This window comes from Delphinus delphis, chromosome 3 (assembly GCF_949987515.2).
Source record: "Delphinus delphis chromosome 3, mDelDel1.2, whole genome shotgun sequence".
Classification (NCBI taxonomy): domain Eukaryota; kingdom Metazoa; phylum Chordata; class Mammalia; order Artiodactyla; family Delphinidae; genus Delphinus; species Delphinus delphis.
In genome coordinates this window covers 116,553,600-116,564,897 of record NC_082685.1, presented here as the reverse complement: position 1 = coordinate 116,564,897, position 11,298 = coordinate 116,553,600, and the positions used below count along the sequence as shown (strand labels likewise).

Here is an 11,298-nt window from a genome sequence, read left to right as displayed (position 1 = left end):
TTTTTCAGCATGATGCCCTTTGTAAATTTCATAAATAAACACATTTTGCAAATCCCCAGAAAGTTTGAAAAAATACAAAATAACCAAAAGCTACTTTTAATTCAGCAACATTTGAAATTAATTTATATTTTATTAATTACCACTATATAACAAGATTTGAAAGCAGAGGTACGTGTACTTTCAAAACATTATTTAGTCAGTGTGCAAACAGTAGGTACTTGACATCCAAATACAGACCCCTTGACTCCTTGCAATAACTCCACAGGCCCTGGAGATTCACAGAACTTATGACTTCTGCCGAATCGCCTATCTTCTCTGAGTCTCGGTTTACTCATCTCTAAAGTGGGGATAATAAGAGCTTTAATGTGAGACCAACAAGAATTTGGAGGGCTCTTGTCTGAGAGAGTATAAAAATAGTTAAAAACAGCCTCTGACAAATACAGTTCCAATGTAGTTAGGGAGAACAGACACACGTGAAAGAATTAGTAGGCAGGGCAACCCACTAAGCTAAACTATGCCTTCTGGAATCTAGTTCTAGAATGTGATCTGATAATATTTAAGTGTATGCAAAGAGGGTTCACTATCACCTTACACACAGAAGGAAAATTCAATTCACTTAAAAGCTGTCAAATATTTTTTATTGTTTTTGCTGGAGGGCTGCTATCCATGGCTGAGACACTTGAAGTTACAGGGGCGCACAGATACATCCCTTGCTGGGCTGCACTGAGACTGAAGCTGGGAAACACGGGCATATGCACGTCATGGTGATGGAAGGCTTTTGGTCTGGTTTGGTTTGGTTTGAAGCTGCAACTCATATTTATTAAATGACTACCATGGGGAGGAAGTTATACAATGGCCCTAATATTAATATTTAATGATATTTTGATCCAAATGTGATTTAAGGAACATTTTTCATGCAAATGGAAACTTGCTGCTTAACTTAACTGGCACAACCCCCCGCATAATGTCACAATCTTGCAATTTTCCAGCCTGCCTTTATCACGTTTTCAGGATATAATTGACTCCAGGGGATAGAATTGTGGAAGTAGTTTCCCTGAATGATACTAGCTTGGGGGCAGCAGAAATTACTCCAGTCTCTCCCTTTGTGTTGTTGGATTGGGGAAAAAAAAAGCCTTTGAATCACCCCAGGACTCTCAGTTCATGGTGCTAATGAGTACACACCTTGATGACTTAGATGCTCTTCCCCACTTCCCCAGGAAAGCTCCAGATCCCATGAGCAGGGAGACTTCAGATAAATAACTAAAAGGGCTAATATTTATTGAATATGACTGTAAGGCAGGCACTGTGCTAAGCAGTTGCATGCATTATCACTCTTAATCCTCACAACAAACCCTAAGAGGATGGTGCTCTTTTATACCTGTCATGCAGATGAAGAAATTAAACTACTCATGAGCACACCGCTGGCAAGCAGGTGCGCGGGGACTTGATCTCAAGCAGCTGCCCCCAGAACATGGGTTGTAACCACTCCTCTATACTGCCTTGCCACTCCCCTCTCAAACTCGGCTTTCTGGGCTGCTTTCTCACCCTGGTTGACACCCATATTTTACACGTTGCCAAGGGAATGGGGACCCTACGATTTGAGAGTCAACTGAAGGAGGAGGAACAGAGCTTTTGGTTGTGACTTTGTATGTGGCATTTAGTGACATGCGGGCAGGGAAAGGACAAGAGGAATGTAGATGGATGTGAAATGATCATCCTTAAAGAAATTATCAGAGCATGGAACATAAAATCAGAAGCATTTTCATTATATATATGTACTGTACTTAATTGAGCCAATCCCTTATTGGACAATTATGCTATACCTAATCTGTTTTTTCTTTTTTCTTGTCTTGCATTGTAGGTATGTCTTTTTACATCTTACAGGTATATTTGTAATATAATTTCCAAGAGGAGTCACTTTTACATTTTGATAGACACTCACAAATTGCTCTCTATAGTAAAGTTTTACTAATTCACTATTCTACCATCAATATATGACAGTACTCTCCAGATCCCCAGAAACAAATATGTTAATAAATGTTTTATCTTTTGTTTCATCAAGTAGGTAAAAAATGGTATCTCATAGTTTTAATTTGCATCCATTTTTATGAAGTAGGTTGAGTATTTTTTACATGTTTAAGAACCAAATATATTTCATTTTATGTGAAATGTGTTTCACGTCATTTGTCCATTTTCTGGTCATATTAAGTTCTTTGTGATACATGTTTAAAATGTTTCCCCCAGCTTTTTGTTTGCCTTTTTCACCTTGCTTATTGAGTTTGGGCCCTACAGAAACTTTTTAATTTTAATGTATAATAAATGTTAAGGCTTCTAGATAAAACTAGAAAGACTTTTCCTACCCTGAGATTCAAAAAAAATAAATCTGCCATTTTCCTATTATTTTTATGCTTTTATTTTTAACATTTTAAATCTTTGATCTATCCGGAATTTTAACTTAAGAAATAAGGAAGAGATATGTTTGTTTTTCCCAAATAGCTACCTAGGTATGCCAACACCATTAACTACATAATCCAACTTTCCTCTCTGATATGCAATGCTATTTTTGTCATATACTAAATTTCCATACGCTTTTGGGTTCACTGACTTGCCTTCTATTCATGTGTCAGCGAGCACACTCAAGCCTCTATCTCTGACTCCAAGTTTAGCCTTCTCTTCTGCATTACTTATATTTTCAAAACAACACACAATAAGTGAATGGAACCCTTTATGAATTTTTTGCAGTAACACTTAAGTCCTCTCTCCTTCTCCCCTACTGCCAATAGCTAACAAAATTCAAGCTTTTTTATTATATCTAAGAAAAATATAATTATGATAGTAAATCTGTTTGAAAGTATAGGGGACTAAGAATCAGGTACTACATTCTTGAGTCAAATAAACAGTTTGGGGCTAATCCACAGTTTCCTTCCATAAGAGCCAATGATTTTGGATAGTCTGTGTGTGTGTGTGCTTATACACACGTGTGTAAGGCACATGTGCCATGTACAGGAGAGATAGCACTTTATTAAGTAAACCAACTCCCCCTCCCCCCAAATCCATAGTGGTTGAAAAGCAAATAAATTTAGCACTTTATGTCCTAATCCTTCTGGGATAGGATCTGCTCACAGCAGATTGTCCTTCCTCACTGCAGGTACCGAATATGTGATGCCAAAATCCCTCTCCTAGGAGGCTCAGAAAGAGCCCAAGGAGCCAGGGTAAAGTATGGAATGTCTGAGCACTTAAAGGTTGTAAAGACAAACCAAAATGATGTAATATTGAGCTGCACCTTCTTTTCCAAACACTAGGCTCTCCACTCCTTCTCCAACATCCTCTTTAAGACTCACGACTCAGGCTACAGCTAGGAGATAAGAACTCTCCATCCCTGGGGATCCAGAGACAGGGGTTGGTGCTGATGTGACTGGGACGCAGGAGAGCTCTGGATGATGTTGGAGGAGACGCAGACTTGCTTGTTGCATTGCATACTGAATATCTCCTGAGTGTTAAGAAAGATGGTGCTTGCCCAACTCTCTCTTTTTTTTTTTTTTCTGGCTGCGCTGCATGAGCGCGCAGAGTCCTAACCACTGGACCGCCAGGGAATTCCCCACAACTCTTAAAAAATCCGGTGGGAGGCAGGATTCTGGATATACCTAGGAGTAACCTTGTAGAGCTTTTTGCATATTCTTCACCCTAAGATTTCAAGTTCTAGTAGTTCAGGAACCCCACCTTGGTGGGTTAGGTACGGTGCTCCTTCGCACCTTAAAAGTCTTCAATGTATACATTTTTCAGGGTAATGCTGAAAGATCCCCTTTCGTACATTTTTTTAACTGAAAAAGCTATCTGGGGTGGAGGGGAGGGGAGGGAGCTCCACTATGCTGTGGGGAAGAAAACTGCCTGAATTAGAAAAACAGTAAGAGACAAGCAGTGGCTTTTGTGGTGGGTGTTCCATAAAACAACGTTGAAAACACAGAGTTCTTTCTCTCCCTGCACTTCCCGTGAGGAAGGCCAGAGGGCCTCCATTAAGGGGGAGAAGCCACCGTCTCCATCCAGGCAAAGGCCTTGTGTCCAGGCTGAAGCAAACCAGAGGTTATTCCGGTCCTCTCCCTCACTCTCTTCCGGCCCTGCTTCCTTTCCCCCACCCCTCCAACAATAGCCCCTCTTGATTTCTGTTCTAAGTGAGAACGGTGAGTCCCCAGTGCAAAGGAAGCTCTAAGGATTCTTTCGAACTGGGAAGAGTGAGGGGTGTGTACTGGCATCTGCTCCTTGGCGGTGATGCTGGGGACCCGCCCCCCAACCTTCTCCCAGAGGCAGGTAGCAGGGTTTCTTGTCCCCATTCTCTAGCATTCAAAGGGAGAAGCTGGCAGCGTACCTCTTCTTCCCAGAAGGGCTCTGAGATACTCTCTCATACTGTTGCTTTTAAATATTTTTTCAAACCGCTGAAAAAGCTGGACACCTTTTTGGAATGATGTTCCCAAAACTTGTCACTGCCCCTGCTGGGTCTTCCTTACCTTGAGCCAGTAGCCTGTGGGACAGTCAGAGCCTTAGGCCCCTCCCCAGATACGTTAGAGCTGGGAAAGGCCTAGTAATCGGCCCCAGGTGATTCTGATGTTTGGTTCTCAAAAGACACTTGAAGAACAATACCCCAGACCTTTACTCTCTGAGATTATTAGGGTACCTTGGTACCGCGTTAACTTGCTAGATGAGACCACAAAAATCATGCCTAATGCTGCTCAGAGGCTTGTCCAGTAACACCATTATCCAAGAGGGAGTTATGTTGTCCTGGACAAGTTCAAAGTTTACAAAAGGACTCTGTAGAACAGGGACCTACATTCTGAAATCAATCTGTGTATACAACAGATCCAAACCCTAAGGCAGTGTTGCTCAAACTTGAATGTGCTCCTGAATCATACGGAGATTATGTTAAAATGCTGATTCTGATTCAGGGGGTCTGGGGTGCAGCCTGAGATTCCGCTTTTCTAACAGACCCCCAGGTGATGCCATGCTGTTGGTTCTTGGACTACACTTGAGGAACACTGCCTTAAGGGATACTTAATTAAAAAATAATAATTATTAGCTGCTTCCTCCTTAATGAGAAACCTGAAAACAAGGAACATCAATTCAGTGACCTTGAGTAAATCACTTAACTTTTTCTAGCCTATCTGTTAAACAAGGTGGTTGCCTTTCCTCATCTCTGAAATGGGGAGAATAAAGCACCTATTTCTTAGAATGGGAGGGTTAAGTGAAATAATGTATGTAAAGTTCTTGGCGGTCCCCAAACTTCGTCATGACTCCTCCATAAATGTTGCGAGTGGTGGTGATCCTGTGGTTATCTCATTCTCCCATTAATACCAGTGGCCGTCACAGAATGAGGTCAAAGTGGGGCCGTAGCAGATCATAGGAAAATTGGAGAAGGGGTCAGAATTCCTTTGTGTGGCCCTGGTATTTGGCACTAAAGAGACAGGCTTTATCAATGTGAACAAAGAGAGGTTTCTCCGTTCCTACTATGGATAATGGAAACCTAAGACCCCAATGTTGTTATATTCATACTTATATTTACCACTTTAAATTTACCACTAATAAGTGTGAAACTGCCTCAATCCAGGATTTGTTCATTTTGGCTGTCTCCAGTGCCTAATTATATAAAGGAAAAGGTATTGTGTGCCACAAGGATATCACATTTCCCTCCCTGAATTCACTCCTTCGTGTTTGTGTAAACTCAGTGGCATCCCTTTAACTTGGATTTACAGCCCTGCCTATAAAAAACCTGAGAGCACTGAGCATTTCCTACAAGGCTAAATCCTGGCTCACAACTCTTTTAGTCAAGGAGAAACAAATGACCACTCTCTCTCTGTCTCTCTCTCTCGCCAAAAACAATGTGCTAACCCATCATCTGCCCAGAAAACGAATGGAAAATGAAATGCAACCAAAGTCTTTGCTGTGTATCTGATATATGTTTATCTCCCAGAAGCAAGTGGGTGGGTTCCTTGCCAAGATGACACATTAATATACATGTAACAGCCCCATGCATGTCATGGTGGAACAAGCCATAACTCCAGTCAATTCAGGTGGGAATAAACATGTCAAGCTGGCAGTTTGGCACTGTCCAGAACCCCAGAAACTTTGACTAATTTTCAACTTACTAACTGCTGTATTTAGCATTATATTAAGATAGCATATTTCACTCTACAGCCCACTTATTTATTGTCATCTAGTCCACAAATATTTATTGTGCATCTATCTTATGCCATGCACTATTCTAGGCCCTAGGCGTATAGCAGTGAACGAACAAAGGCTCTGTCCTCATGGTGCTTACTGTCTAGTGAGTTTATGTATTACACATAACTTCTGATGAAGACATGTTCTTATTCTTTTATCTATATGTCATTGTTTTATCTAAATGTATTTGATATTTGAATGGTTAAAAAGAACAGCCATCATTAGGCTAGCTGTTTCTGTGAGTGCACATCAAAATATTTGCTGCCTCTCTGCTTCTGTCAGGTGGAGACCTGTGTTCACTGCTGCTCTACTTATTAGCCATATAAACATGTGAGAAAAATATTCAAGAGATTTGGGTAGAAATGAAATTAGGGAAATCAGAAATTTTTCTCTAAGCTACAGATTTTTCTTATGATTAAAGCAGATTTAACAGGACTTGTGGGTGCCAGTTTTTCAAACACCATTATCAATCTTTTGCCTTTCCATGTCAGTATTAACTTAGGGACAAGGATCTAACTTCTAAAATAGGCTCAGCACAACACACACTGTAAACAGGTAAAAACAAAACCAAAAAACTTATGAGATTGAATCTACAAATATTTTTTTAAAGTGAACAGAAAAAAATAGTATCTGTGTTTTCCTTGATTAAAGAAAGAATGCATTTGTATCTTAATGTAAGATGCAAATAATATATAAATGCATAAATCGAAGAGTGCTATTCATACAGAATTACAATATTTATAATTCTAAGTAATTGCTCCTTTATGATACATATATTGTTATAGAACATTCATCAATCTCATCCGATTGGTTGCATATTCCTTACTCCATAATGCTAACAGCTTCTAGAATAACAATTGATACGTCCAAACTAATTTCTGGAGAGAACATCAAATGCCGAATAGGAATTATGCTTAAAAGTATGGCCCTTAAAACATACGTTTTAGTTTAATGTCAATGCAATCCTGAAGAAGACAGAGCAAGACAGTGACCATCTGTTTTAGAGAATCACAGGATGTCAGCATAAGAATCTCATAGATCGTCTAGTGCAGTGGGCAGGGGAGAAGAGTGTAAACAAGGCCCAGGTGAATTCTGATACGCACTCACACAGGCCACTTTGAGAGTCACTGATTTGGTCCAACCTCATCATTTTACAGAGAAAACTGAGGTCCAAGCAAGTGAAGAAACCTATCAGGTCACACGTATAGGGGGCAGCAGAGGTTGGACAAAACAGAGCAGAAGTGTTCTCACTCCCAAACTGGTCTTTGTTCCCCTGCTCTAAGCCACCTTAGAAGACACATTTTTTGCACATTAGGGTAGAAAACCCCAGCTTCACTTTGCTCTCTGAGGGTTAAGTTGTCCAAACAAGTCTCTATTGTATCAGAGCCTCTTATTCTAACAAAAGAACCTCAAAGTTTTGGGTTATTGGTGGTAGATTTTGGTTGTTGCTCTGGTTGTGTGTTTTGCTTTTGGAAGATGGAGAGGGAAGTTTAACTAAGACCTAAGTTAAAGTATCATTATTACTTAACAGACTAACCAGGATGTAGGTTTTAAAGGTTAGAGTGAGAGAAAAATAGCAGTTGGATCTCACACACACACACACACACACACACAAGTGGTGATACTGGTATTCTATTCATCAGTGATAAAGTAAGTGGCTTACTGCTAAAATATTTGAGGAGAGGGATCTGTTAGCCTTCACTGTGGGGAGAACATGTCACTTCAAGTCCTCCTCTCTTTGGCTGAGTCACTGCCACCATGGTCTCCAAAAAGAAAGCCTCCAGCCCTCCACTGCTAGGGAAAAGGTCACCAAGAGCACAGAGCTCGAGAGCTTGGGGAAGTGGGTGAAAGGGAGAATGAAACATCTACAATATCATGTAGTCTCTTCAAACATTCATCTAAGTTCAAGACTTTTATCCCAAGACGAACTCTTCCCTACTCGCCCCTCTATTGAACACAGCTGGCATTTTAATGAGGCTAAATCTGGCGTTTCTGCCATTAGTGAAGATGAACATCAAAATATTAAGCTCTGCTTTCCTTTGTTTTAAAAGAATTGAGCTTCACTCAATGTGTGCCCAACTCCAAAGCTATGAGGCATGATTTTTGTTCTGACAGACCCTTGGTACAGTATTGATCAAGGATAATGTCACAAATTATGGGGATATAGTCTACTCTCTACATTCCAAAGAGACAGTACCCCTAAGTATTAACATAAAAAAATTACAACTGACATTGGTTGACTCCTATTACTTGCCATGCTTTGTGTTAATCGTGTTACATAAATAATCTTATTTAATCCTCACAACAACTCTATTATAACGTAGATGCAATTTTACATTAGGGGAAACTGAGGCTTAGAGAGGTTAATTACCTGGCCGAAGTAAGTGTCACACAGTAAGCAACAAAAAGCTGGAATTCAAACCCAGATTTGTATAACAACAAGGCCTGTGCTTTTGATGTTCTGCTTGCTCTCATTTGATTCACGTCCCAGCACACAGACCTATAGGACACATCCTAACATAATTTAACATTTATGTGACAAATTTATAATTTAGTTATATGTACAGTTTGGCACAAATTAATTAACACAACCTCTGTGTGTCAAATTATGGCTCATTCCAAGCTGGAGTTCCCCTAATGTTATCACAGAAGAGCCTCTGATGACCCCAAAGAAGAATCACACACTGGAAGTTTCCACAAATGCCAACTCACTCCTTGGAGTTGAGTGAAGACAGATTGGTAGCAAGTAGCCTAAACGAGTCAACGGCTTTCTTCTTTAGGGAGCTGATTTTTCCCCCCAGTATCCAACAAATATTCTCATGGCAATGACTTAACGACTCAAATGGAAATACTGAATACATACCTTTTTCTTTTAAAGAAAAGAATCTATCCTGAGCTCCTTAATCTTGGGCCATAGTGGAGACACACGCTCGAGGCTGTTTTCTGCGCCATTGGCATACCCACCTTTTGCCTTACTTGTCTTTGGTCAGTGTGACTCTGCTGTCCTTTTATTCATACTGTGTTGCATCTGATGCTTTTATTCAATAACCCGAATGAGAGAGTGTTCTCTGATGTTGTTCTAATTGGACGTAAAATCAAATACATTATCAAGGAAAAATGAAACTGAAAGAAGCAAGAAAACTCGCAGCCCTAAGTTTTCTACTGGGGTCACATTTGCTGATAAAAGATGCAAAATAAAAGAAGTGCCCAAGCTGATCAGTCCTGGCTCCCTTTTGACCTGAAGATCTATGCAATGGGGTGGCTGGGTAAGTGGTAGGGGAGCTGGAGAACACTTTCAACTGTTATTAGCATGATTTTGCCTCCTCAGCAGGCAAACGCTAATCACATCTCTTTTCCATTGCTCGTTTTATAGTGCTCCTAAGGAAAGCCTCTTGAAAAAAAGGAGAAGAAAAAAGAAGTCTGACTAATGGAACAAAACCCACATAACCGTCCAGTTCTATCATATTTTCTTATTCTTATTAAGATGATGGCTCGGTTTCGAATAAAGATTAATTACTTGATTGTGGTTAATGCATAGTCTGGCCAAGTTAATTTATAAATGAAAGAACAGCTATTTTTATCACACTCTTCACATCCCAGATGACTTCAATCAGTAAATTTCATAGAAATGAATATATGAAAAAACCTCTGCCTGTCCTTTGTCTTTCACCCATTCAACACCTCTCTGAGTTGAATGATTAATATTAGTAAATATACACGGTCTTTCAGAGTGACCTTGCTGGCCTGTTTCTGACGATGTGATCTTGGCTTCCTTGTGGCTTGCCATGATGAGTTCTTCAAAACATTATACTTTCTGCCGAATTTAATTGAAGTAAGTTAGACTTCTAAAAACTAGTTGTGTGTGTAATCTTGACTAGTTTGCTGTATTCTATTTGGTGCTTCGAAAGCCAGGCGCGGGCTAAGTATTTTTCAACATTTAGCTTGGTTTTTCACTCCTGATCACAAGAGATCAATCTCAATCTTCCTGTTAGTGGCATGTTGTTTTCCAAAACTAAAGCTACATGCCCCAAAATCTTTGACTTCTTTTGTGTGGCAGATGACATCTTCCACTGACAGTGGATAATAAATTTACATTCAGCCCACATGTGGAACCTGAACACATAAGCCCCCCCCCGCCATGAAGTACAATTCGAAGTGACATTCCCTTCTTTTTTTCCTCCTACCTCAGTGATGCAGAATAACAATCATAAATTAACAGTTCTCTTTGCGGGGGATGCTGAATGAAAAGAAAGGAACAAGAGAAGGCACCTCAATCTAGACAATGGGTAACAAAATCCCCACAGCAAACCTCAGTTCTTAGCAGACACCCTGATAAGGTTCTCAGGACACAGCGCTGAGGAAGAGTGAATTCCCCAGTGAGACACATCACATACTCCAGTGGCTCCTGGTTAACCCGGCCATCTTATCTGTGCCAAAATTCAGATTTAACACAATGTCCTCCTTAGCCCAATGCAATTCTATGCCCAGTTCTGCCAGCCTCAGCTCTGCAAAACATCAGTATTCTCTTAAAAAAATATATAAGCTTAAATGCTGGGCCATCCTTCAGTTGTACGCTTTGATTAAGGATTACACCCAGTAAAGCATTTTCTGTTGAAGATGCCCACAGCAATATTCATCCCAGGGACAGTGAAATGGAGGTAGAAAGGATTGCATGGGTAACTTACCAGCTCCTGAGTCTCAATGGCTGCAGCAGCCCCCGTGCTTTACCTGATCCCTTGCCTCTCTGTCTCTCTCCCTCTCTCTCTCCCTCCTTGTCTTGTGTACAGATTGCAGGGAACTTAAAGAACTCGCAGGGACAGTGTTCAAATGACTTAAGAAAGAGAACAGGAACAATACTTCGTTCTCTTTTTCTCAGATGAGTACCTTCGGGAAGAAGGAAGGAAGGGAGGGGAGAGGGAGGAAGTCAACAACCCTTTGCTTTCCTGAAAAAAAATAAGGAAACAGAAGATAGACATCTCATTTTCTCTTAAACAAAATGTTGGAAGGGGCAAAAAAAAAAAAAAAAAAAAAAAAAACTTTGAAAAAAGGAATTCCTCAAATATGCTCTCTGCCCTGGGAGCTTTAAAG

The 11,298-nt window shown here is 40.3% G+C and overlaps 1 long non-coding RNA gene across 1 annotated transcript; it reads right to left on the bottom strand.

Moving 5' to 3' along the window:
- Window positions 1-239: 239 nt before the first annotated feature.
- Window positions 240-11,024, bottom strand: LOC132422199 (uncharacterized). Its single transcript, XR_009518831.1, has 3 exons — window positions 10,896-11,024; window positions 9,175-9,289; window positions 240-337 (listed from the first exon to the last, which is right to left on the bottom strand). It is a non-coding gene; the product is annotated as an uncharacterized lncRNA (long non-coding RNA).
- Between the last annotated feature and the right edge of the window lie 274 nt (window positions 11,025-11,298).